Source organism: Agelaius phoeniceus, chromosome 4 (genome assembly GCF_051311805.1).
Source record: "Agelaius phoeniceus isolate bAgePho1 chromosome 4, bAgePho1.hap1, whole genome shotgun sequence".
Classification (NCBI taxonomy): Eukaryota; Metazoa; Chordata; class Aves; order Passeriformes; family Icteridae; genus Agelaius; species Agelaius phoeniceus.
In genome coordinates, this window is record NC_135268.1 from 50,021,019 (window position 1) to 50,048,833 (window position 27,815).

Genomic DNA, 27,815 nt, shown 5'->3' on the forward strand with positions numbered 1-27,815 from the left:
AAAAAAAAAAAAAGAAGGATGTTTTGCCACTCAGCTTTGAGGAGCCCAACTTCTTATTGCTATAAATGCTGATGGAGACCACTGGGCAGCAGAAGGGAATTTGGGCCAGTCTCCAGTCTGTAAGTACTGTGGCAGGCTTAATCATTCCATATGTTTGCTTATTTTATCATTTCCTCACCCACATATGGCTAAAACATAATGTTCAGGCTTCACAGGAGGCAAAAAGAGCTGCATTCATAGCATCCTTGTGGCTGACATTCATACTGAATATAATGCAAGAGGTTGATTTAAACACTGCCACGCTCCCTCCCCGCTCCCCACAAACACAAGGTGTCCTGTAGTTAGTCATGAACTGTTCTGGGGAGGTTCTCAACCTTTTCTATGTTGAGGATATCTGAAACTTTAGAGGATATGCTGAAACAATTTTCATTAATGTCTGAAACATTGTGTCTGTTTCCTGACACTGATCGAAAGTCAGCTGACTGCTCCCCAAATGCCAGCATTTTTCATTTTCATTGCCATTCTCACTCTGCTGAAATCGTGACATGTGTTCACCACAGCAGTGAGTGCTGCCAAATGGCATAAGATCACTGGCACTACAGGATTAAAACTGTATGAAAATCTAAGGGATTGGAAAAGCTGCTTAGAGGCTCAGGTGGCTTTATTTGGTAAAAGCTAAGGCAAACAGATCCTGCAATAATGCTTGGCAGGGACTTGGGCATCCTAGGGCAGAAATGCTGCAAACACTGAGTCTGTGCTGAAGTTTTGGGCAAGTTGCAGTGTTTGTCAGGATCAGAAAGTCATCTGCCTAATTAAGGATTGATTCTAAACTTTTACTTCCCCTTCATTATTATGTACTGCAAGAGCATACTACAAACATTAGCATCCCGTTATTGGTTCATAATGTTGTGCCATTACTCTGTCCCAGCTGAAATTACCACTGTAATGGCTGTTGGCTTCCAATAACCTACCCCAATGTGACAACCCACAAGGGAGACACAGTTTATGTGAGGTACCACTAAAAATGTCCCGTAATATGCATAAAAGACCAAATTGCACATAAAAGATTGAACAGCATCTGAGTGCAGAGCTTTCCTGCTCTCTGCAACAGATGTTTTCTTTCATGCTGCCCAGAAAGGATATATCTTGGGGATTGTTTTAACACAAATATATATAATTTTCTCAATAAACATTTGTTAGTGCCACTTGTGGTCTCTACTTTCACATTGACTTCTCTTTAGTTTACACTGGGATGTGAATACATGGAAAAATGTAGGATTTGCCCTTTAGAGTGCAAAGATATGCAGGTATCATCCTTTATGGAGCTGTTTCCCACTCTCCTGTCACATGGCTTTGAGCAGTGTGATGTCAGTTACCTCTATGCCATTAAATTCAGTTCCTGTTGCCTGCAGTGTCTTCTCTGTCTGACACCAAAATGTTGGAGATCCTTCCTGTCCAGTGCTCACATCAGTCCTTACAACAGTTATGCTCTGCTAAATAAACACCACACACACTCCATTTCCCAAACATCTCCTCTAAGGGTATCATTATTTACTTGGAACTTTGCCTTTTTTTCTGTTTTAATTATAATTCTCTGTTCCTTTTTTTCTCTATTTGCAGTTGCCATCATGCTTTAACTAAACTTTGATTGAATAATCCTAAAAATATATCCTGAAGGGTCAGCCCTATTTTAAAACCAAAAGATAACATATCGCTCTAACACGGATATGCAATTTAGACTAACACTTCTTTTCACACTGTTTATTTATTCATATATAGAATATAGGCAAGTAGCCAGTCTATCAGGGGAAAACTTCCATTTATTTTGTCTTTTACCCCTCTCCCTCTGTGATCTGCATCTCACAGTCAATAACACTTTCACTCCCACATCATATGTCCTGTCAGCTTTCTTTCCTATGATTTTAAATTAAAAGGCAGACTTCTTTTTTAAATCCATGCATGATTTTTCGTATTTGTTGATGGAAAGCCCTATAGCATTTTTTATTTTACTTTTAAGAAAACTTCATCTCTCTCATTAAAAATTCACTTCTTTGCCATCCATCACTTTAAAAACTTGCCTACTTCATAGTATTAGGTAATATTTTTTCCATTAAGAGCAGTAACCTGCAGGCAGAAGTTCTCTGCTTTTTCTTGCTTATTCCTATATGAGGAAAGATTGAACAGTATGCTACCAAAAAGTTCTGATATGGACTGGGGACCATTCCCAACAATACCCATATGATAAAGCTCTAATCTTTGATAAAAGTCAGACTGTGGACATATGAATGAAGGAGTATAAAGAGGCTACTAATGCAAATTGTGTTCTTAATTTCTTAAAGGAGGACTAAGAGTTTTCCTATGAATGCATCCTGACACACTGAAGTTGGCAAGCACTTTAACAGTGAGTCTTCTTGAGTTTTAATTACCATGGGGACTAGCAGATGGACAGATATCTAATACATTTGTGTGGAAGTTATTGTGTTCCCCTTCTTTAGCAATAATATCTGAATTTGTTGATGCTCTTACTTGCCAGCTTTAACATTATCAGAATTCCATGTCCTAATTTCTTTGGCAGGTTTCTAATAATGTGATATGAAACATGGCTATGAAGTAAAGATTTTTTGTTATTGCATTCAGGAAATGGTGAGAAAAGGAAGATGCCAAGTTTCACAAAGTATTTAAAAGGTTTTAATTTTTTCATACATAGGGCAAATGGGCTCTGACTGGAATAGCAATTTGTGTTTCAATGAACAATCAGCTAGCTTGTGCCATATTAAAATCAAAAGAAAATAAATGGAATATGAATGTGGCTGAAACACAAGCCATTTACTGTAGCAAAATCATTATTGTCTTGTAGGAACTTTGGTCTAAAATGATATTAAATTAGAATTAAATGATATTTCTTATGAGATTGAACGCATTTATGTTAGAAATAACTTTCAAAAGGTCTCTGGAAGGAAGCAAAATGGTTGAGGGAATATATTTCTCTTTTCTTGCTTTTTGATTAACAGTCATTAATAACATAGAATCAATCTGATTAATGAGGCATTGTCTTTGCAAATTTGTTTTCTGTCCTTTAAGGAAAAGACTGAGGAAGAGCTGGGAGAAAGGTTATTAAGACAGCACAAGCTTCAGTAATGAGACTAGGCAAACTCTATGTCACTTCTGATAGAACAAATGAACAAGAGACATAAAAACTCTTTGCAAAGACAATTTACCAAAAAAGGCTGTAGACTACAATTTCAGACTAGGACCTTTAGGAATGAAATCTGACCGAAGGTATCCTGTGACTCAGAGATACCAAGATTAATGATCTGTCCCTTTCAAATTACAAATTTAGCCAAATACTTTCTAAGTTATTTTTTTTTTCTTTTAGCTGGTTGAAATTAGTGGGGATAAGCACAGTAACCTTAGAATATTTTCTATCAGATCTTTGCCTTCTAATAAGACTGTGCCAACTTAGATAGCAAGTACTGGTAAAACAACAATAGCTTTAAATGGGAATGACCTACCTTCTTCTTCTTTGAAAATGACTTGCAACACAAAGCTAACTGAGTTTCTCTCTTTATTACATCTCTTTACTAAGGCTGATAGAAACCAGCATCTTGATTTGAAATGACACTATTTGAGCTCTCATTTTTCTACGGGACTCAGAATTCTCTGAAATCAAAATTAATCAAAATAATCTAATGATGAGATTCCAATGATTAGGAATCAGAGGATCTGCTTGGTGTTGGTAGCTCTAATTATCTGGAAAATTAGCTGGGTCTTCACAGCTAAGACTGCAACCAGGGCCCCCTTAGCTCTACAGATCTCCATTTACTCATGATTTGCAAAGTCATTTACTGAAACTGGGCACTTTCAAAAATGGAGGTCTCTTTGTTTTCAACTCTTTGAAATACTTTATCCTCTGTCCAACCCTCCTTTTCCTTTCCTAGGACCAATATTATTTCATAAGAAGCATCCTATTGTAATTTGCTATTTCTGAGAGATGCACAAGAATACATACATTTCACCTCAGCTGGCTCTACTGAATTTTATCTAAAATTGTTCACCTGCCATGATATAAGAAAAACTTGACTTAAAGTGCCCTACTTCACATGATGAACGTCTGTTCTATTGTCAGCTATTTCCTGCATCAGATACTCAAAAACATTTAGATTCAAAACAGTAATTTTTTTTTGGTGGTAAATACTGGCAAAAGCTATGAAGTGGGGTTTTTTGATATTGGAAAAGAATTAAACTGAAAGAAAAAATATAATGATTTTAAGATGCAGTAAAATAAATTCTACTGACTAAACAATGCAGCTCAAACAAGCAGGAATTCTGTAGGGAAAAAAAATTACAGACCTAGGTGTTGTGTGTTTTGCCTTAAGAGTTTCTTTCCCAACCTTCCATAAACCATTTGCCTGGGATGTCAGGAAGTTGCTTAGATTGCATTACTGAACAATTAAAACTCAAGTATTTCTGCAAGGCTTGAAAACCCCATGTGTTCTTTCTATTCTTTTTTTTTTTTTGAGTTGCTTTGTTGTCTTTTTTTTCCTAGGGAGCCACCTTATATAAGACTACAATAAAATACTTACTCATCTGGAGCCTACAGTGCATCAGGAAAATTCATCTTAAGAAAGTACTGCAGGTAAAAGCCTCTCTTTTCTTAACTTGAAAGAGAGTTAAGAGAGCATTACAAAAAAAAAAAAAAAGGAGGAAAAGAAAATAAACACATGAAATGTGTCATTCTTAATGCTTTGAACTTTTTCTGATGTAAACTTACATGTTTTTGAGCCAAAGCTAGAAACTGCTTATGTTCCTGGTTTTATGAAGTCAACCTATAATGGTTTCAGCATACATATGTGAGAAAAATGACCTGATCATAAGCCAACAGCAAAAAATTTCAGTTTCATGATCTGTCAGTGGAAAAAAAATCTTCACCTATTCAACTTTAAAACCAGAGAAAATAATTCAAAATAGCACATTTTAGGTAATGCTGTTAAGGTAAAGAAAAATAGCATGAAGACAATAAAATTAAAGTCTATAAAACAAGATGCAACTTCTTTGCTTAAAGGCTGATCTTATTCTAGATTATCTTGTCTTTAATACTCTATTGTATTATTTTATTATTATTCTTTAATTGTTCTGTATAGAGCTCTCAGTTTGAACAGCTGGTGAATTGTAGAATATTAATTTTTTTCAAGTACATTTTTTCTAATATGGACATTTTATCTTAACATAAAAGGATTTGTTTGTGAAATACCTTTTGTGAAGCATTTAGTTGCATATTTTGCTGGTTTTAATTCTTTGGTCTATCTAATACAGTACCTAACTCTTACCTAAAGAAGAGGAAAGAAATTGAGAAATGCAACAATAATATTGGAAAAAACTAGAGATGGTGGTTTGTGGAAAAAACTTGTCCTTCTTATGCAATCAATTCACTTGACACTTCTGGGTGTAAAAAGTATAAGGTAAATAAAAAATGACAAACTAAAATAAAATAAAAAATAATAAACCCCAAATATTATAAAAATGCAAGCTTAAATTTCTGTTCCAGAAGCCTGTTAAAAACATATCACAGAACTCACCTATTACATTATTTATGAAAGTTACCATACTGGAAGAAAGTTATTGAAAGTTTAACATGAATCAGTTCAAAGCTAGCAATTTTCAGTTACACCTGACATTTTAAAAACTATATATAAACACCTTTGCTAGTCTTATCTGTATACATACTATTTTGTCTTAGGATTGGTGTCACATCCAGGTATTGAAATATTTTTTTTTAAATCTGCATTTTTAGTAAATATACATTATGCCTAGAGTTTTGAAATTTTGAAAATTTCCTCCTGGGCAAGACTCACCACTACATAGATTTTTGAAAGGTGAAACATATAGTTTTGTGAATCTGGGGACTTTTTTCCTCATTTCTGTTACTAGCTTGAACAAATGTAGCAATCTGGGACTCAAGAGCTGAACAAACAAAAGAACACTCCCTGACCACTCTCGCTACAACAGATTTATTTAAAAAACAGCAGCCTAGCATTTGTGAGCAATGAGATACACGGCTACTGGGAATGCCCTCATTTTTGGAATGGCTCTGACATTATAACAACTGTAATCTGGTGTGAACCAGAACCATTAAAATGTCAAGGAACGAACTGTCTTTGGAGGGCTGTGAGGGTAGATTTATTTTATTGGTTTTCCACACAACAGATCAGAGGAAACAAAAATCCAGCAGCTCTAGGAAGATTCATGGGACAAACAAGACTCAGTGTGTTGCAGAATTCCTAATATTATAAAAAAATTTAAAACCATCCTATAAAGAGTACTTTTTGGTACATCTTGTAAATCCTCAATATCCACAGTACATGGCTTAATATTTTTAGTTAAAATGTGCAGAAATACACACACTCATGTATATGTTGAGCATGATAGGCCCTTTTTTGTATCCAGGATTTCTATGCATGTCTTTGCCTCCTGTCAAATGGGAAGGTTGCAATTCCTCTCCTGAGCCCTGAGGACTTTGGATAACAGGAAGGGAGAGGCATCTAAACACCTTAGGTAGGAGGTAATCTCAGGTTTATGAGATTATAAGGGGTCTCTTGACAGTTTTGTTACAATAGTCAAGAGTCTCTGAGGGCCCAATACAAAATCATTGGCATCTGGAATGAGGAAAGGGAGAAAGAAGATGCCTGTAAAAAAGGGGGGCATGCTGTGACCATAAAAAACCAGAAGACCATGCTGTGTGGAAAGAGCCAAGCTGTGAAGCAAGTCCAGAGAAGGGCTACCAAGATGCTTAGATGGATGGAGTTCCTCTCCTGTCAGGAAAGGTTGAGAGAATTGGGATGGTTCTTCCTGGAGAAGAGAAGCATCCAGGATGACTCTGCTGTAGCCTTGCCTACAAGAAAGACGGACAGGATCTATTTTCAGGGGCATGTAGTGACAGGACAGGGGGAATGGGTTCAAACTGAAAAACAATGGACTCACATTAGGTGTTAGGAAAATATTCTTTGCTGTGAGTGCAGCAAGGCACCAGAACAGGTTGCCCATAGAAGCTGTGGATGCCCCATCCCTGGAAATGTTCAAGGCCAGGTTGGAAGAGGCTCTGAGCTACCCATTCGAGTGCAAGGTGACCCTGCTTACCACAGGTTGGTTGGATATTTAAAGTCCTTCCAGGCCTAACCATTCTATGATTCTATGTGAAGCAGAGATTTGACTACTGGAGCCAGCATGCAGTTGGAGGACATTATCAGCACTAAGTGGATGAAGGCATTTATCCAGGCAAGTTAGCAGGGCAGGAAAGAGGCTTACTGAGTCTGGGGCAAAATTCACATGCACTAGAGGGGCTGGAATTCTTTGACAGCAGAACTGAGATCTGTGCACAGATCTTTCTCTGTCTAAAATCTGAGCAAGATTGATTCAGCATCTCATTTCTAATAAATTCAAAGAATTGGAATCATGAGGAGTATTGCCGTATATTCTGGTGGACCACTTGCACAGCTGGTACAGTATTTTACTCAAAATGTCTGTGTGCAAACCAGTTTATGTAATCTGCCCAGGAGACAGATGAAGGCAGAATTAGGTAGGTGATATAAGGTGTGGATGAAAGTGTGACAAACTAAGATTTTAGATGTGCAACATTGAGTTAGTGAAAAAAGGAAACAAATCTATGCAAGGCATAGAATTTTGTAAATCCACTAGACTACACTGGGGGAAGGGGTACTTCAGTAATAGGGGGTTACTTTTTTTTTGGTCTTTTTTTCAAGTGTTGAGAAGTCTGTTTTACTTCATTACTTGCTTTGAAATTTGTATTTATAGCAAGCCTTTTCCATCCAGTTTTTTGGGGGTTTTTTTGGTTTATTTATTTTTTCTTTTTTCAGTCTATAATTTTAATTTGACATACAATAATATAAAATACAACATAAATTATTGAAAAAGGTGCAAAGGGATAAACTACAACAAGCTAGCCATCCAAAATACACAGAAGGTAAGGGTAGCTTCAGCACTTCTCTAAAAGCACTGGGGTGTATTCACTCTAATGAGTCTTCCAGTATCAGTGACAATTCTGCATCTCAACTAGGGAGTAAAATCACTTAGTGTTCATCTTTCTTCTCAGCAAGTTTCACATAAACAAACAAGAAATTGAATCCATAGTAAATCTTATATAGAATCTGCACCTTTATTAAGCAAGCTGCAAAGGAAAGTAATTTAACTTAAGATAGGTTTAAGAAAAGTAATTAAATTGAAGATGTGGCTTCTAATTAAGATGTATAGTATATTAGTGACTTAATTTCTCAGGTTATTAATTGCTATAAAATAAATATCTATATGATTCAACCTTTCAAACTTCTGGCTTTAATGGCAATTCAAAGCCCTTGACATTTCTATAATGTGCTCAATGCTACAGAGGATCAAGTTCCTAAAAGAAAAGGAGGCATATTTTCCATTTTACTTAAGGTCAAGGTAATGAACATCCAACTTCTCAGAGACATGTCAAATGTACGTATGGATGCATAAAACCATAATGTGATCTTCCACTACAATTAAACCAATGATGCAGAAAAAAACCCTTGTAGATTCCTACTGTCTTGGATTGAGTTTTGTGTCCATTAGTCTATCTAAGTAATTCTGCAGGAATTAGAATGCTCATTTTGATGACTGAGAATTTCTGAATCAGGTCATGCTCCATGTGACTGTTTTACATCTTAGTATTAATCTAATCTTGGTGAGCCCAACCCCTTTTTATATATCAATGTAATTGTGAACAGCTTCAATGATGTTGACAGTTACACCTTTAAAAAGTTTGCATAAAAGATACTGGATTCTGAACTATTTATCTTTATGCTGTATGACTTTCTCTCTGAATTTCTTGTGGCCAAAACTTTCCTCTGAAAATTAATGTACATTTTCAAATTCCTTCCATTGGATCAGGATTGGACCATTGAAAAACTGTGTTAGTACACTCCCCAATGATGTTCATACTCCAGTAAACTCCATTAGTAGAACTAATTTTATTCTAAACACTTCCAACACAGCATTTAGGTAGGAAAGAAGTGCCATCAATCACTTGGCGTTATCCCACAGACAACACTACATGCATCAGCGATGTGCTCAGGAGGCAAGAAGACCCAGATGAATTGTTAGATTGTCAGGTTTTTTTCACTTTATAAACTAAAGTGTTGCAGAGTTATAAAACACTATGTAGCTATCTTCTCTACTGTTAAACTCAGGTATATAAAATGACCTTTGAGGAAAACAGAAAGACTAAACAACAAAGGAAAAAATTACATAATTGTACAGGAAAATGTATTAAACCAGCCTTACAAGAAAAATAATTTGGTATGATTGACTTATGATTAATAGCCAGGCACTAAACTTTATGTCTTCTGTCTATGAACTGAAGTTAGTAAAAAATTTTGCTTGTATAAAATAGAAAGAAATCTATTTACTTAATTGCATAATTTGGGTCTTTAGTAGCAGAAATGGAGTGACTCAAGGTTCTAAAAGAAACATGCTAAAGAGAATGTAATTAATAATGCCTCTTAATATATTGACTTTCTTGAGAAGGGCGAGGAGCCTTGGCTGCCTAATTTTCTGAATTCATAAGACATATCTAACAATCAAGAACCATCTTTAAAATATCTGAAAATCATTGGAAAACAATTATTTTCTGAATTATTCTCAGCAACCAGAATGGCCATTGGCCATTCAATCACCATCTGTCAAGTAGTACAGATTATGTGAATTTCTGAAGAAATAGCTGAAAATGGAAATCATGCAAAATAGTGTATAATAAACATAACAAAATTTATTGAATGAAAACAACACTTAAGAAATTTTAAAAGTTCACTTTGGCATGTTAATAATTTTCTGCCTAAATTCTAAAATAATTAAAATCATATCTCTTTTATTTTCACATTATTTATCTTGACATAGTGTGTTGACTGTGCTGTTTATTAATGTAATGCCATGAAATGTAATATTATTAGATATTAAAGCTGGAAGAGATGGGCACATCTTTTTTTGTAACCATTGCCATAGAATTTTATCAAGCAGTTCTTGCATACAGCTCAAGAAGCTACATATTATTATCTACAGAAAGACTTAATACTGATTTAAGAACTCAAAGTAATGATAAAGCCATGTTATTCTTTGCAACAATTTTATTAGTAAGGGTAGGAAAAAGCATTTTTCTTTTTTTTTTTCATGAAAGAGAAAAAATTCTTATTAATATGTATGCAGCTTAGGGCTAGTTAAGCCATTCTTATAAGCTGAGATATTTAAAGACTAGAGATGATCATTATTGTTGAACTTGTTGAACAGAATGTAGTAATTTTCATTTTCTTTTATAACATCAAGTCTAAATAGGTCTGCATTCTATATTACTTTGCATTACTCTGGAAATTATTCTCATTTGTACCCAATGAACTCTATAAGGTAACATGGACAGAATTTCATTCTGTTCAGTTTGCATTCATATCATAAAAGATAATCAACCCACCAGAATCAGTTCACCTACATTTTTCCTTCAGAGAATTAGGTTTTGATGAGGCAGGTGTAAGTAAAAGAAAATTAAGGTCTTTCACTTCAGTCTTTTAAAATACTTTTTCCAACTAGTTTTTGTTATATTCAGCCACAGTCGATGTGAATTTTCTTCAGCAGCTCTGAAGAAACCAACAGAATTGTCTTTATAACTCCCCTAAAATTATTCTTTTCATGCAATAAAAATAGCATCCCACTTCCTTTCTTCTCTTCAGGCCTTGTTTATTTACAACTTAAATGTCAGTAATTGCAATAACTTAACCTTTGCAGGGTTATAATGGACTTGAAATTAAACAGAGAGATTTTAATTGGCCTCTGAGTGTAGCAGTGCTGGGCCCTGCTCAGCTGAGCTGCTGCGGAGCGTGTGTAGGAGAAAGGCATTCACTCCATCTGGGTGTTTGCAACAACTTCTGGGGGCTGTGCCTCTGCAATAAATACATTATTGATCAAACACTTGGTATAAATAGGAGCAGCCAGTTCTGCTACCAGCACCAGCCCTCAGATCTCTGAAAGCTAAGATGCAATTAATGTATTCGTATAGAAAACATAAACTGAGAGTAGGAAACTGCTGAGAAACAACAGTGTAAGGAAAAAATAAAAATCACCAAGATAAAACCCATTAAGAATTACAGTATTTATTAGATTAGACAGCTTTCGTGACCTTTGTGCTTCTCCCCAACATGCCCTTCTTCTGTCAACATTCTAAACCTCGTTACAATTTTGCCAAAACAAGTCAGTTCTCAGTTTGATCAGAGAAAGAAAATCATATGATTCCACTAAATCTTCTGACAGTTCTGCTGTCAGGGCTGTCAGGCTGGGTTATGTACTTCACACTAAATGAAGCAGAATACAGTAGTATAGAATGGCCTGCAAGGGTCTCTTCACAACAAGTATTTATTTATTTTTGCTTTAAGTATACATTTGTGTTGTCAGATGATGCAAAGTTATTGCTGTTTCTTATTATTTATAGCTGGTATTATTGCTATCATGCCTCGGAGTAGCCATGGACTATGATCCAATTGTTCTTTCTGCCACACATGTTTAGAGAGCCATCAGAGGTGGGACAGTGTGGTATTTTCTGGGGTCCCCTGTGGCAGGAAGGAATGAATCTGACTCCATGTTCTTAGAAGGCTGATAATATAATATAATATAATATAATATAATATAATATAATATAATATCATATCATATCATATCATATCATATTACATTATATTATAGAATGCTATACTAAAACTACACTAAAGAATAGAGAAAGGGTACAGACAAAAGGCTACAAAGATAATAATGAAAAACTCGTTACTCCTTCCAGAGTCCCGACACAGCCTGACTGTGAGCGGTCATTAAGTTAAAACAATTCACATGAAACCCATCAAACAACCACCTATTGGATAAACAATGTTGAAACCACATTACAAAGCAGCAAAACACAGGAGAAGCAAATGAGATAATATTGTTTTCCTTTTTCTCTGAGGCTTCTCAGCTTCCCATGAGAAGAATCCTTCGCATGGGGGTTTTCAGAAAATATGATGGTGACAGGACAGCAGCAAGCTTTACTTGCCCTCTCACACTCACTGTCATGGGTGCCAGGAGCAGTGAAACCCCCACAGCATGCTCTATGGCTGCCTCAGTCCATTCCCTGTGGGATCTTAGGATCTTACTCCTTTTTGGTCTTTTGCTGCTCCCACTGCAGTCTGTGGTACAATAGTGATGGAGGTGGGGGCCAGGACAGGCAGCTTGATGATTGCACAGCAACATGGCAGAGAAGATACAGGACAAAGGGAAAGTGAGATAGGCAGGCAGGAGAAAGCAGTGAGTCCCAGTGTGACATGCACAGTGGTCATAGGACACCAGCTGCCTATCTAGTTATGCTTTAATTTGAGCTTTCGTGGGAAAATGAGTAGATTTTGCAAAGGAATTAAGCTTATAGTGTTCTGAAGATGGAGAAAACCAAATTTTACTCACTAAATGAAGATACCAAATTGGGTCAGTAAAAGGGAAAATCTTTTGAGAAGACCAGAAGAAAATCCAGAGAGGTGAGAAGCTACAAATGATTTATCCAAAGAAATGGTCCAGGAATATGGGTTTTTCAAAAACTGCAGTAATTTTACATGTGAAAGAGGAGAGCAATGACACAAGTTACCATTGGAACCCAGCCTATTTCTAAAAATTTTTTTCTGCTGAATATTTTAGGTGGATAATGTGTCTGTTTTATGGAAAATTAAGTCACAGCCTTTGTTTTATGGTTATGAAGGACTACAAAGAGGATAGACTAATTTTTATCCATGAAAGAACTAAACTTATTTGCCTCTATCATTCTGTACATTTGCAAAGACACTAACCTTTGGACAGGCCATAATTCCCTCAGAGCCTTGCTGCAGAAGAGTAATACTCACAGGAATATCAAATATAGGCAAGTAAAAAGGAAGTATTAGACTTCCAATATTTTTATCTTCATATTGGGAAAATTCTTTCTGTCATAGGAAGTATTTATATTCAGTATGTAAATACCTACATAACCCTATCATAGTTACTGGTAGTTTTTCCTTCCAAGTAGTCATTACAGTATCAAAAATAAAGCTTTATTTTTGAGCTGATCTTCCTTGAAGAGGGCTAAGGAGCTTTTAATATTCTATAAATATATTCAAAATAACAGAAGACTGAACTAAATAGAAACAGAAGATCTAGCTCTAAAATGTCTATTTGAAACAAAGTGAGCATTTTGTCCATGTATCCATGGATATCCACTTTGAAAAACAAAATTAAGGAAATCTGTCTAATACAGGAAAAAACAAAAACAAGCAGGAAAAGGAAGAAGATCTTTAGATAAAGTAATATGATATGTTTTGTTACTATATTATAGTACATATTAGTAAATTGTCCAAATCTGTTTAACAGCTTGAGAAACCTTCTACTTCAGTGGAGAAACTTCAGGACCAGTTGAAAAAAGGTGCAAGATGGAGAAAATGGAAAACCTCCTGTGTTCTGCACATTGTAATCACACGTGGAACGTAAAGGAGATATGGAGACCTGGATGTAAGGACATCTGTCTTGTGAGAATAAACTGTTAACATAAAATAAAAGAAGCCCCACAAAAATTATATTACATATTAAAATAATACAGAATATATTAATACATAGAAACAACTAAGATAATAATAACTGATAAACACCCAGGCTTACTAATGATCCAGAGAAAACAGAGATGATAGCTAAAGATGGATCCCTCAAGTCAGTGACTGACAGGGTCTTGGAGGAACCACACAAGAACAGCTTGGAAAATTTTTGGCCAGACTTTGTAAGTGATAAGAAAGGGCAAAACTATTGTGGGTCTTATGGCAGTAAGACACTAAAATCCCTCAAAGGAAGTATTTACTGTTGTTTTAAATTTATTTTTGGACAAGCTTCAAAGTATACTACATTGAGATAAGTCCTGACTTCAAAGAAACTTAATTTGGTTTGTTTCTTTGGTAAGGCACAGGGTCTGTATTGCACAGCACTTATAACAAGTAAAACACAATGGGCAGAAACTAGAAACAATTTCATTGATCCAACAGTGGTTATCTTTGCTGAGAACACTATTGTTTCATTATAAATCATAATATGTAAGGCTCTTTGTAATTAAAGAACATTTTTATTTTCCTAGATTGGTGACTTGATGGAAAAGTTGTACTCTCCCTTAAGGAAATGATCTGTTTTAGGGAATGCCTTTAAATATATCAAAATGGAGGGATCATTACCTTGTCTGTGGCTCATTTGCAATATAATCTCATTTTGGCTCCAACCATCACTGAATGGTAATGGATATTGATCAGTTGTTTTAGCAGTGGAATAACAACTTCAATTTAATGACTGTATAATAACATTATAATGGCTGAGACTGTGAGCTGAAAATGTTCGTTATATCACAAGCCATACAAGGCAGCATTAGACTTTTTAATGGATTTTTGTATGATTTAATTGTGCACCAGGTTTTACTTTTATACATGGAACAACAACAGTACACAGAGGATTACAATTTTTTTTAATGTAAAATCTGTACAACTTATGCAAATAGAGCTGATCACATTTCCATTTTTATTTATAGATACCTGCCTATTTTTAAATAAACTTAAAGCATTGAATTTCCTTTCAACAGTACAAGGCATTATAAATGCAATCTCAGCAGAAGCAAATGTGAGTGTCTGTGTCCTTTCAAGTGACACGCCTGCTTCCAGCCAAAGCACAGCTAACCACTGGATTAGAAAAATTAAAGAGAACTATCAGACATGTTAAAAATCAGTCTCCAAATTTACCAGATCAGACAAGCTGACATAAATGGAAGTCTTTTTTTAGTGCACTAATGTACCAAGCTTCATTAATCACAATTTTCAGCTGTGCTACAAAGCACCATCACATGCTTCTTTTTTTTTCCCCCTTATTTTTTTGCATCCTTTAGTTTCATCCTTTTCTAGTTGCACTTCTTGGAACCATATCCCATATTTTTTTCACCTCTGGAAAATGCCAGCATTTTTGAAGAGGTTTAACACTTAGTTATTACCTTGACAAGTTTCCACTGTTTAAAATTAATGCTTTGTTGAAATAAGAACTTTTTTTTACACAACTTCACACATTTGATAGAAATTTCCATTCAATATTGGAACAGAAAATATTAAATCATTTTCTAATCAACAAAAACAGTGACAAATAAACAACTGTGGATTTATACCCAATATTATCATTTCCATCATTTATGTAATTGAAGACAAAAATTTTGCTTCATTTAGAAAGTACAAAAGTAAATCTTATCTTCAAACAATTCCAAATACTACCATGTAGTATTATTTGGAAAAAAAATTGCTGAAAGGAAGCTGTGGAAACTATCTAAGTGAGTTTAATTTAATCTTTAAAACATTACCCTGAAAAAATATGAAAAGCTAAAAAATTTTTATAGTTGAATAAGCAAATATAGTTTATTCTTAGAGTTATTCAAATGTTTAAGGAAATCTGCAATTTTTTAGATAATGAAAAATATTTGAAACTCATGATAAGGTGAAGTGAGCTTCCTTAGTCTAACCTGAGAACCTGCTTTATTTTTCTGTTAGATGATTTAATCCCAAATCAGTCTTAGTGGAGTAACACAACTGTTGTGGCCTACAAAACTGCAGGGTGATGTTTCTGTTCCATAGTTCTAAACCTCTGAAATAGTTTTCATCATTTTCAGAAGGTACTGGGCATGAGTGTGTCTCCCAGCACCCTGGCAGTTTTTATGAGGCACATAGCTCCATCTTCATACAGCTAATTGTAGACTTAGAACCACAGTTTTAAACTTTTGTGACCATTTAAAAAATGTTTATGGTTTTAAATTTATCGTAACTCTAAAGCATCATTTTCTAGGAAAATATCTACATCTAAATTTTCACTTTTCTCAAAACTTTACCCCTTAATATGTACTGCTTGTCAAATACTCATGGAACAGCTCAGAAGAGAAAGCAGGAGCACATTTTAGAAGAATTTTGAGGATGAAAAGACCAAACTTATCTTATTTTTTTCATCAGCATGTACACATAATACTTTCTAGCCAGTGCTGTAAAACATGCTATCAAAACCCATCACCACTCTGTTTGAAAGTGGAGAGTAGATATACTATCAGTCACATCAGACATTAGTATGCTGTATATCCCATCTCCTGCAAAATTGCTTTGACATACACAATTATCTGTCTAGATGCATGGAATGTTAACAGAACCTTCCATTATCAGAAATAAGGCTGCCTTCCATTTGCTTTCCTACAAGTGCCATGTATATGGATTAAATCTTTCTTGGATGCTTTGAGTTTCCAGGGGATTGCAGGTCTGACAGAGCATTTATCTTTAGTATTCTTCCATGCTATTATTATTCTTCATTTGATTTAACTCCTAACTCTGTGTGTTGTTCACAGTCTCTTTAAGCCCAAATAGCAAGAAATTACCCAGTTTATTTTGGAGCATGAGACTAATTTAACAGGTAGTATCTACTTTTTATGTATTCCAAAATAGCTTCTTTTGAACAGGTAAAGCACTTACATTCCTAACACACAGGCATCAGAAGTACACACGAAACTTTTCATTTCAATACCTTAAGCAGAAAAATAGAGTCTATTTGCAAACCACATCTATAGCTTGAAACATTAGATTTAAGTTGTACATCTTACAGAATAGAAACTGAGTTTTTACAATTCTGCCTATCATGTTTAAGACATGATTTTATTTGACATCCCAGCAAAAGACAATTAACTGCCTATATTTAGTAACTTGATGATATTTGTCCCACCTCAGTAGATTCCAGCCAGGGTTTGCTTGCAACCCTTCTGATTTCAGACATCTGTGTAGTAGTAACAGCTCATTTTAGCAGGTGGCACAGCCTTCCTTAAATATATTCAGGATCCCTGGCATAATTTATTCATAAATTAACTCTATGAACCTCGTTTTCACGTCCTGATCAGTTCATACTTTAATTTCACACATTGATGAGCACTGCAAGAGTAAGTGTGAAACATTTCTAAAAATAGGCAGGGAGGATATAACAGGACAGGAAAGCATCTTGTAAACTGCAAATAAAGAACTCACTGCAGCTGGGAATCTGGTGTCTGTCTGGTAAAAGCAACATATTAGATGCAACCAATAGCACTTCAGGACTTCATCTGTAACTTCTGGTATTGTGATAATGAATCAATGAAGATGTCTTTGAACAGATGAAGTGTGCTTTCTGACCTCTATTGTCATTATTTAATATTATATGTGCTTATTGTTTGAGGTCTTTGATTTCATCTCTACTATGGTTGTATTCCTAAGTAAACTTATATAAAACTGTGTAGTAATTGCTTGTCTTATTATATTTAGGAGCCAATGAACAGCACTACAACTAGCCAAGAGAATTTAATATATCTATTTTTGTCAAAATATAATCAGTTAGTTATAAGTGAGTGCTGTAAGTTAAAAACAGGGCCACAGCCTTTGCGTCCCTGGGCAGCTGAGCAGATCACTTTTTCTGTGGACAGCTGCAACATCTAAACTCAGAGTAATCAGTCAGTGCTGAGCCATGTGGGCAGTCAAGGCCTAACCCTCATGGAATAGCTGCAATTTGTCTTACAAACAAACAAAAGAAACCCAAATACCCAAAGACCAAACCACAATGTAATAGCTAGGAGAAAAAAATTCAGGTAGGAAATAAATTTGTGGTCCAAGTATGTTGCTTGTTTTTAGGCAGAATAGTTAAATGAATCTAGCCTTTGCAGGTATGGCCTTCATCATGATGCTTTTATTTTATATTATATTATATAGTAAATAACTTTTAGATGTAGATGAAAGCAATAATGAAAACAAGGGGAGGCACTTGTCACTAGGTCAGTGATAACCTTGTATTTACTATTCTAAACTTCTTTTTCTTAGTGTAAAGAATTTTCTATTTGGTTTTCTCATGGAAGCAATGAGAGAAAATATATTCAGAATTGTGCCCTTTTTTTTAATTTTTACTTTAAACTGTATTCTCTGTTCATTCCTATTCTTGGATTTAATTTCTGGAAAATAATTATTCACCATTGTGTCAGGTTCTCATTATGCTCATTTTGTTCAAGAACATTTTGTCCTTGTTTTTTTAAGAATCAAAATTCTCAGAGAAATCAATAAAATTTTATGCATAAAAGTGGAGTAAAAAGCAGCTCCAAATATCTGCTTAAATAGTTCTCCACTTTACACTGCAGAGGGAAGCTCAATTTATTAATATTTATCTACTGTGCCTGTTTAAATTACTGGTTTAAACATTCTTATTCATGGATTCCAAAATGTATTTTAAAATAGCTCAGCTTTCTTTTCAGTGATGGAGCTCAGCTCCTGGTGCTTGGGTATCTTTATCCCCCCCCTTCCACTTTCATGCTTATAACTCCTCAGCAGTCCTCTAGCTCTGGCCTGCTGCTATAAAGCCATCATCACTTTTCTTCTGCTTTCTCAGGTGAACAAGGAGACCAAAAAGTTGAGTGGTGCCTGTAATTGCAACACTTAGTCAATTCCTCTGGTTGCAGTAAAAAAAAGCAAAGCAGTGAGGCCTCCCTTGATACAAAAGAAAATGATGCATTGTGCTGCCTTGCTACTGTCTTAATCCCAAGTGAAGCCACAGTATATGAACATTTTGTTCAGGAACCAGGGGGACTCTAATAGGCACTTGTTTAGGAAAACAGGTGATCATCTTGAAAAAGAACTGAAAACTAAAGTGCTAAAACTACTCACTTTGTTCCCATGATGTACATGTATCTGTTGAAAACAAGTTCTTATATCTAAGTACTAAACAAGTAGGATGTATTTTGATTTAGCAATGTTTATTTTTCTCTAATGCAAAATTTTAGTCAGTGGTCTAATTATTGTTCTTCTCAGTCTTTTAGAATTTTTTTAGACACTGTGTAATTTGCTTGTCTTACAAAAAGACAAGTGTTATAGCAAAATAAGAAAAAAAATACAGTTGTTTTGTATATATGAGCATGAGAGGGGCTCCCACAGTAGCTGTTCCATATAGGCTGTCTTTTATAGCCTCAATTATATAGTCACTGGAAAATCAGTTGCTGTGTATCTAAATTCATTTGCACACATAATGTTTTTCACCCCTGAGGAGTAATATGGCATATAACTACATCTGAAAACTAAACTAGTGAAATTTATGTCATGCCGGTGTTTATTTTGTTGTAAAATTGACTTTCTACAAGAAACCCAATATCCAGTAAAGGGCTCTGATCAGGCAGGCTTATAATATCATTAACTGCTGCATTTGTTAATGGCTGCAAATATTTTCTTTCCTACCACTTAAGGGTGTCAAAAATCTTCTTCATGGAGCTACAAATGAATGCATACATAGGGTGGTAAAGTAATTCAGCCCTTGCTCTTCATCTTTAAACTGAAAGAAAAATGCCAGCAAGGACAAAAATGATAGAGAGATCACAGAGAGCCTTCAGCCTGGTGGACATCATTCTCTGGAATAATTTTCTGAAGGAACAGATAGGAGCTAGATTTTTGAACCATTAAGAACATAATGTGATGAAGTAGTGAAGAACAAAGCAGTCTTGACTTCCCATGGACAGAGATTCTGAGTCTTTGGTCTAAGATCTAGAAAGCATTCCTCAGACACTGCTGACCTTCCCAATGTTGATCAGGTGTTACTCAAGTGCTGGTAACTTCCCATACAGAAACAACCCTGTGTTAAACTGAGAGTTAAACTACTGAGGAACTGTGACCATTCCTCCTTGGCTGACTGCAATTCTGTGTCATGGTAAGAGAGGAGATGGTTTTTAGCTTCTTCAGGTGTGCTGCTCTTTGTTATCTGTTTTCCTATCTGGCCCTAGTTCAACACTGTTCTTCAGCTGCAGCACAAGGGAGGTGAAAGAAATCTGTTTCCAGCAACTCCCACTGAGAGAGAAGGTGAAAATGTTTTGTTACAATACAAATGGCTCTTGGGACCAAAGGTGTGGAAATCAACCAGAGGAGTTTCAGACTGTGATTCAAATAGCAGCATTTAAGTATTGGTATAACAGGATCATCAGCTTGTTTTGATATCTTTGTACTTTAAGCCATAGTATTGCTCAAGAACAGTGGAAAAAAGCCACATGGCATTTTGAAAGAAAAAGCTTATATGGGATGTGTGAGTGAAACAAAGGTCAGGATTTATTTGCTGTGCAGTTGCTAAAGGATTCCATTGGCAATTTACTTGCCAGGAGGCCACCCTGACTAACAATAACTGGTGCTGGCAACTTGTGCTGCAGGTTTAGAAGGTTTTGCACCACTGTAAAGCCATTGAAGCCCAAAATCTTCCTTTGCACATTTTTCTTTAATATGGGAATAAATTCTGAGGTAAATTAGAAGGAAAATCTATCTCCATCTTCTAAGATAATACCTGCAAAATCAATGCTAAAAGCAATGCTTGAAGGATGGAAATTTCAGTGTAGAGGCCAATTTTTTTTCCTACTTCTTAATTATTTGACCCCAATTTACTTATTGTTCCTGAATGTTTAGCATGGGATGTAAATTTTTACTGTTTATGGTATGTCTTTCCAATTTTTATCATGACCTATTGCTAATTTATCCACAGACCAGATGAGAGATGAGTAAGACCGAGTTGAAAAAAATATGTATAAGACTCATGTCAAGAGAATGAATTTCAAATTTGTGAAAGTGCAAACTCTGTCAGATACCCAAGTAGTCACAAACAGCTTGCCATCAAAAGCAAAGGAGTCTCTAATATGAAGTGCTGAACTCCAATATGGGTTAATATTTTAATTAATGTTATCGTAGAAATAAATTAATCTTATGGGGACCAAAATCTGTCCATTCCAAAAGATACCAAAATTGCTGTAACAGAAAATTAATGAAATTATAAAAATTTGAATAGGAGTTAATTTGATGTTCCTTGAATTAAGTGCTCAGGACAAATCTTATCTCAGCTCTAGAAAATACCAAGTATATTTCTTCAATTACTTTGTTTTTGCTGGATTTGGAAGGGACTTAAGCCCTTCTCATAGCCTATTTTTTTCTGTAGAACCAGTTGGAATTAGTACTGGGTGCAGAGACCCGAAAAGGGATGAAATGGAGTTGTCCTGCTTAACTTCTGTACCTATTTTCTGTGGATTTTTACAATACTTTTACTTACTTCAAGGAACTGTCAGATTGCACAACCATTTAATGCAAACTGGAGCAGAGGGGAATCTGGATGAATGTCACGGGGCAGGTAGGGAAAATACAAAATGAGCATAACCACTAATTACAAAGCTGATTTGGGGGAGGAAAGTGGTTTTCTGGGAATTTAGGTTTTGGGTGTTTTGTTTTTATTTTCTTTGTGGCTTAGTTTGGTTTGATTTGGTTTTCTTGTTAGTTTTGTTTGTTTTTAGATATCAAATAGTTTGCCTCAGACATCAGACACCTATCTATCAGATAAGGTGTAGAAAAGACAAGAGCAAATGAGGCAAAATATTAGTAAAAAAAATGTGGCATAATGATGAAAGAGAAATGTATGAACAGGAGGAAGACAGAGACAGTTTTATTTCTTGGCAGTTAGATGTGAAAATCTTAGGTATAGATCTAACAAAAATGAAAATGGTTTCAAAGCCCACACTAGAAGGAGTTACATTAGGAAAAGGCTAGTCTTTTCTTGTCAAAGTGCAGAAGTCTCTGCACAACACTATTTATTCCCTTTTTATAAAGGGAAACAGCCTCAGTGGATTTCTGTCTCCTCAGAACATGAACTTGAGCAGTGCTTTATCTACACTTGGACAGCTAGCTAAAAATAAGAAACCAAAATGCAAATGTTTGCATTTGTAAGTGTTAATATGACAAGTTAGAGAAATCACTGTCTCATCACGATGCGTGCAGTCAAATGGAGAGGAAAAAATATACTGGGCTTTCACCAACAGAGTGAGACTTTGTGGGAGCAAGTAGCAAAAGTGTAAAGAGACGATGAAAAATTTAGAAGTTGAGAGGGTGATTTTTAATTCCTTCCTTGATAAAACAGAAATGAAGAAATGGAAAAGGTGGTGAGATAATTGCAGGTTCCTGCAACTTGGTGAAAAGCTTAGTAGGTCCAAGAATTATTACAAGGTTACTCACACTGGTTCTATTTACTTTGTAACATTGATAGCTATTATCTTACCATTAGACTGATACTATCAGATACTTGCTCTGCAGTCAAATGACAAAATCTACCATGAAATGTGATAAAGAGAAGAAATATGGCAATATAAAGTGATTTTCAACTTTATTCATTATCAAAATAATAATTACACCATAACATAGGGCATTTCTTACTCAATAATGGTTTTTAGAATGCTGTAGGTGCAAATCACAGAACAAAATAAAGTTATTTCTTCTAAGGAGATTCAATTTTAGACTTCAGATATTTACTCGTATTGGAATATTATCCCAATATTTCTGTGTGGGATGTGCCTGGCCCTGTCTGACCCTTGCTGCTGGACCAAAGGCAGCAGCTGTGGTGTTTCACCCCAGAGACACCTTTGGCCGGCTGGATGCTGCAGCTGGGCACTCGGAACAAATCCAGGCATGGTTGAAACTCAGTTTACCTCTGGTGGAAAGGCTCCAGGCTAGGTGAAGAGGAAAACGAGGCAGATTCTGCAGAGGGTTTAATCCAGAGTTTTATTCCAGAGTCACACATGTCTGAATCTTGTAACAGCTCCACAGAATCCAGACCGCATGGTCTCCGTGTCTTTTAAGCTCGGGGGCAGGGGGAGGGAAGGGACAGGTGAGGCACCAACCAGGTGGGAGCGGGGGAAGGCTCAGGGGACAATGACACTCGGACGAGCCAATGACCCCAGGGCTGAGGGGCATCTTTTGAACTTTTGCCAATCACACGAGGCCCCTGCTGGAATGATAAGATTGACTGACAGCACTTAGCAAGGAGGCAAGGGGGAGGGGAAGGTAGAAGGTATTGCCACACCTGGGAAACTACTGGGATAGCTGGAACAGGAAATGGCATCACACTGCAACATAGTCTGATGTTATTTTTGGACACCTTCCATCAAGCTTGGACAAGTTCCTACTTCAAGGAAGAGTCTGGGATAATTCCACTGCAGTAAAGCACTGAGGAGACAGGATTGTCTCCTCAGACCCCCTCCATTGCTATGAAGATAGGGGAAGAGGCATATCTAAAGGAAAACTGTGAAGTCTGATGAGCTAAAATGTAGTCTAGAGGTATTTATTTTTTCCATTGACTATGAAAGGTGTTCATAATCCTAACATAAGCACCTCTGTTAATTGCATGAAACTAGATAAATAGCACTTAAGTCTGAATTAAAAAGCCAAATAGATTAAAAATAAAATCACCAGTACTCTGCCTGAAAAGATCAGGCTCTGATTTGAAGGTCTCCTGTGTATGCCACATGTTTGTAAAATTATTTACATGCCCACTCAGCCTCAGTATATAAATATCATTATCACTTTCATTGCCTTCATGTCTTTTGCATTTTATCCTACAAACACTGAAATCATTAGTTACAAATTGTATCTGATACTTGAAAATGAGGTAAATGTAATCAGTGTAGATTAATAGTAATGCTACACTTACTAGCAATGTGTCTTCAATAAATTTGAATTTGGACCATTATTTTGGATTATATAATAAGCATATAAAAGATAAAGAGGATAGATATTAAGATCATAAGACAGCTTCAACAAGTGAAGTACATCAGAGTTACTGAAAATGAAATTATAACTTCCAGACTAGTTTCTAGTGAGCCAAAATCTTTGCTCAAAAAATTCAAATGACCATGAAAAACCTAAAAAGAAAATCTATTCATGCAATGGATGCTCAGATCCTTGTTTAAATAAATATTTAATGAAAAGCTAAGAAGTAAACAAGAAAAAAAGGAAAAATGTTTATCCTTTCCAAAATTGATAGAAAAATATATCCACTGAGGATACACACCTCAGCTTCACAGAGCAATGAATGAATTCACAAATATATTTGCATATGTCTCACGTTCATGATTTCCTTTCCCTTGTTTTGGACACTATTTTTGGAAAAGCAGAGGAGGGTCCCTTATTTTCATTCCTCTCATTGAAAAGGCTTCAAATATGAGAATACAATCTGAAAGAAAGTGAATCTAAATTAGTAGAAGATTGGCAGGATGAAAGACCTGACAGAATGCCTACCATCCCTTGAAAAAAATATGTGATGACAAACTGATGGTCTAAATTTATGTATCTTTGTTCTCATCCTAAATGGGTAACAATGATGTATTGAGGTTGGTAAAAAATGACAACATTGACAAAGCATTGATTTCATGTTTCCTATTTTTTTGAACAATAATGAAATTATTATGGCCACTCAATTACTTTTTCTTTCCATTTCATATGATGAATACAGGTTTTTGTACTATCAAATCTTCCTCATAATGAAAAACCTCATTGAAGACTATCTAATTTTTACTATTCAGCCTTCATTCTTTTTGCTTGATTCAGGAAATCACAGGTTATTTGCTGCACCTGTACAGAGAATGTCTATTCTAATGACACTGATGTTCTGAAAGTAATTCTTATTTTTACTAGTTAAAAAAAATAATTTTCAAGTACTGTCTTACTTTGTACAGCTTTACCCATATTTTTAGCATGATATAGCCTGTCTTCATGCAATGCAGAGACTTTTGTCTTCACTGTCCTCTCTCCCTGTTGGCTGAGATGCTGTAAATTGTTTCTGGACAAGTTTCAGTGCTGCCTGTAGCACACTTTTAATGTATGTTCTCAGAAGACTACTGGGAAACAGTTTAGCTTTTTGCAGCCTTCTCTAACATACACCTTGTTCCTAGAATGTGTTTAATGTATGTCTTTCCACTTCTTTACTCACCTTACGTAAGGGGATCTATTCATAGCTGATTAGGAAGTGAGCAAGCTATCACTGCCAGCTCTGCTCCCAAAGCAGTAAAAGAATTCTTTGCAGTTTCTTCCTCCCACAGCAGGATACAGAGTTACATCAGGGGAACTTTGGTCTGGATTTCTTGGAGAATTCAGATGTCTTCACAGTGGTGATGCCTTGTCAGACTGACTCAGTAAAGCTAGAAGAGGCTTCTTCAGTTCTTGGGACTACAGCTTCATCTAGAAGAAGAAAGCAGCATAGCACCATGTTTGAAACCAGAGATTATATAATCAAGCTAATTCAGAACTTCCAGTTTTAAAGCTCAAGCCATGTAGCAGCACCCTTCTGGGTTAGAAGGTATGGAAATCTCATTCCAGGCATAAAGGGGAACTGAAAATTCAGAGACAGTAAAATTTATCTCATTATGTTATCTTCTGACAAAGTCAGGTGTGCTTTGTGGAAAATTGCAAAATCAATTGGGAAACTCTTGCTGCTGGCCTTCTTGCTGCCAACAAATATATGTTTTGAATTATTCATGGCATTTTGAACAATGGTTTCAAAACCACCACCAATTAGACCCAGAATTCACATGGGCAAGACAAGAGCTTTAACTTCAGATTTAGTTTTGCCAGGCAGAATTCTCTGTATAGCATAGGGAGGACCCGGTCATTGACAGACACTTTTTCATAATTGAATATTAAACCCTAAAAGTGATTACTGGTTTCCAGTAAGGTAAACATCCTGGTTTTCCTTTCACTGTTAGAAATCCTGCCTCTGGTGGTACCACTGTGAGGATGCTCCACTCCTACTAACCCTCTTTAGAGCTCAGCCTACACAGTGGCTTTCCCAGACACAATTTAACTTCCTGCTTTTTGCTGAAGAAGAAAGGGTTATAAAACATTTATAGGGTTGGCTTACAGTAATAACAGAGGTGCCAGTAGAGCACCATGCCACAGGACAGCAGTTTGAAGGATTTATCCTTACACATAGCCATGGTAGAAATTAATATACAAGATGCAGGTAATCTAGATACAGGACAAACCTATGTCTCATTTTGCAGGAGCTGAAATTATTAATCAGGTAGAAAAGGTAACTGCATATTTTTACAATTCAATTGGTTACCCTGTCCAAGGAAACTTAGAAAAATCTGTTTTCTGTCTAAACACCAAAAAATGTGTGTTATACCACTTTGATTTTTTTATCTGCTGTATTTTTAGCAGTGGATCTGGTACAACATCTTTTTGAATAATTAGGTCTATCTGAGTTAAAATTGGTTTTGTTAGAAATAGGGAATTTTAAACCTCTCTATGTATATTTTTTCATCTTAATGACAACAGTGTGAGTTAAGGTGAAGGGAGGCTGCATCTGGAGTAATGTGTCCAGCTGGGGGCTCCTCAGTACAAAAGAGACATGGAGCTCCTGGAGTGAGTCCAGAAGAAGGCTGCAAGGATGGTTAAGGGACTGGAGCACCTCTATTACAAGGAAAGGCTGAGTGAGCTGGGCCTGTTCAGCATTGAGGTGAGACAGCTGAGGTGGGACCTCATCAATGTCTATAAATACTGGGAGGGAGGGTGTTAAGAGGATGGAGCCAGGCGCTGCTAAGTGATGCCAAGCAATAGGACCAGAAACAACAGGCAGGAACTGATGCACAGGAAATTCCACCCAAACATGAGAAAGAACATTATCGTGTGGGTGACCACACACTGGAATGGATTGCTCAGAGAGGGTATAGTATTCCTCACTGGAGATATTCAAGAACCATCTGGACATAAGCCTGTGTCCTGTGCTCTGGGATGACCCTGCTTGAGTAAGGAATGTTGGACCAGATGACCCACTGTGGTCCTTTCCCATCTGACTCATTCTGTGATTCTGTAAAATAAATCATTGATGATTGCAAAATTGTTTTCCAAAGAAGAAATGTAATTTCAGAAAACAATGAAATTTATGCATATTTCTGAATGCATTTTCACACCAATAGAAAGGAAAAGCTTTCAATAGAATTGAATGGTTCCTTTCTATTCATGTAGAAGAGATTCTATAATAACCAATTCATTCTGAAGCAAGTTTGAAAGCGGGCATTTGAATAACTCACACTTCTGTTGGCTAGAAGGAACACTTTTTAAGACACAATTCTGAGCTACATAGGCAAAATCCTGGTGTCATTGGACTCAGCAGAAACTTACCATTTACTCCTATTAAATAGAAACTTGGCTCCGTGCTAGATAAAAAACTCAGATAGACTTTGTTGCTTTCCTGGGATATGTCCTTGCCTCCTGGAAGAAGTCCAAGAGGTTCTTTCAGGTTCATGAAACTCATAAGAAGTTGTTGCTGCTGCCTATATTAAGGGAAGTTGGGAAAAAAGAAATCAAGCTTGTAGTAAGAGGTTCCCTATAAAATAAGTTGGTGTCCTGGTGCTTTGCTTAGATTTTGATACCAAAACAATATTGATTCAAGGGCACCAGGAATGGGGTAAATTGTGCGGAACTCTTGAGTGCAGATTTAAGGCAAATTTACAGGAGAATAGTCTCTCCAGTGTTTCAAATTGTGGAAGGATCAAATACTATATGTTGGTGAAAAACAAGATGAGATAAGGAAATTTAGATGATATAGTTAAGGTGGAACCTTACAGAAGAAATTAAAACTAGGTGACATCTCTTGAATGGACATCTACACTGGAGTTCAATGCAATTGTAAAGGATGTAAGCACTGCTCAGATGAGCAAAGCAAAGTACAAAAGTATTAAATTTTGCATCATCTGGCAGGCCAACAAAAAGGACAGACAATTCCTGAATTCCACAAGTTAGTGCTTCAGAGGCAGAGAACTCTGTTTTTACTATGTCCAGTCATTTTACACACTTGAGCTTGATATGGTACTTCTGTTATTGTCAGTGGGTGACAATCAAAATGCAAAAATGTAAATCAAA

At 35.9% G+C, this 27,815-nt stretch overlaps 1 long non-coding RNA gene across 1 annotated transcript; it reads left to right on the plus strand.

Annotated features, from left to right (window-relative positions):
• Nucleotides 1–27,105, plus strand: LOC143693976 (uncharacterized). The gene is made up of 5 exons (XR_013182131.1): nt 1–119; nt 2,340–2,401; nt 4,547–4,636; nt 24,992–25,248; nt 26,229–27,105. It is a non-coding gene; the product is annotated as an uncharacterized LOC143693976 (long non-coding RNA).
• The last annotated feature ends 710 nt before the right edge of the window (nt 27,106–27,815 follow it).